Source organism: Strix uralensis, chromosome 40, assembly GCF_047716275.1.
Source record: "Strix uralensis isolate ZFMK-TIS-50842 chromosome 40, bStrUra1, whole genome shotgun sequence".
NCBI classification, from domain to species: Eukaryota; Metazoa; Chordata; class Aves; order Strigiformes; family Strigidae; genus Strix; species Strix uralensis.
This window is the reverse complement of record NC_134011.1, coordinates 355,001-355,806: the sequence shown is the minus strand read 5'-3', so window position 1 is coordinate 355,806 and position 806 is coordinate 355,001. Positions and strand designations below refer to the sequence as shown.

Genomic DNA, 806 nt, shown 5'->3' with positions numbered 1-806 from the left:
AACCGCGGCTAAAAGAGCTCTGCACTCGCTTCGTGACACTGTCACGTCTCAGTCACACCACACTCACTCAGGCAGAAAACACAACCCTCTCGCACCAAGTGTCACTCACAGTCCGAGGTCTTCACCTGGATCCTTTGCGGGGAATCTCCGGGGAGCGTCTTCAGGGATTTTGCTTTTCTTTTGCTTGTTCTTCTTGCCTTTTGCTCGTGATACTGCCGGTCCGAGGAAGCAAAGGAATCCGGGAGCCACCTAAAAGGTGGGGCACGCCTCCCCTGGAAACCAACACTCCACAGGTTCCGAAGTATCACGTCGGGGTCACCAAATTGTTATAAACGCAGAGGCAGAGTCGAAAATAATCTTTCATAAATTTATTTGCAATAAGAACAAGTAAAAAAAGTTCAGCATGCCAGGGGGCAGGGGGGCTTTCTGCTCCGCACCGACGGGCATCCTGGTCTTCACATGCACAGCAGGGTCCCTCAAACTTTCCTGGGCTTTCTGGTGTTGCCGGGGCTCCTGACAGGGGTCCCTCCAATCATTTTTCACCTGCGCAATCCGGTGTTGCTGGGGACTTCTGACGGGGGTCCTGCCAGTAATTTTCCACTTGCTTAACAACAGTCACTAAGTAAAAAAAACCTCCAAACCCTTTTAACCATAAAACCATGATAAATCTCCTTTAACTTATGTACATGGCAAATACCAGTAAAGTCACCGTGTTTTTAACACGAATCACCACCATATTCTTCACATGCTGCTGGCGGAAAGCGGGGTGGGGGTGGGGGGCGGCGGATCTCATCGTGAACCCCGTG

The 806-nt window shown here is 50.9% G+C and overlaps 1 long non-coding RNA gene across 1 annotated transcript in view; it reads right to left on the bottom strand.

Moving 5' to 3' along the window:
• Positions 1 to 358: 358 nt before the first annotated feature.
• The window catches only part of LOC141937327 (uncharacterized), a 1,554-nt gene continuing 1,106 nt past the window's right edge, over positions 359 to 806 (bottom strand). The window contains exon 2 of the long non-coding RNA XR_012626896.1: positions 359 to 583. This is a non-coding gene — a long non-coding RNA (uncharacterized LOC141937327). The remainder of the gene's footprint in view (positions 584 to 806) is intronic.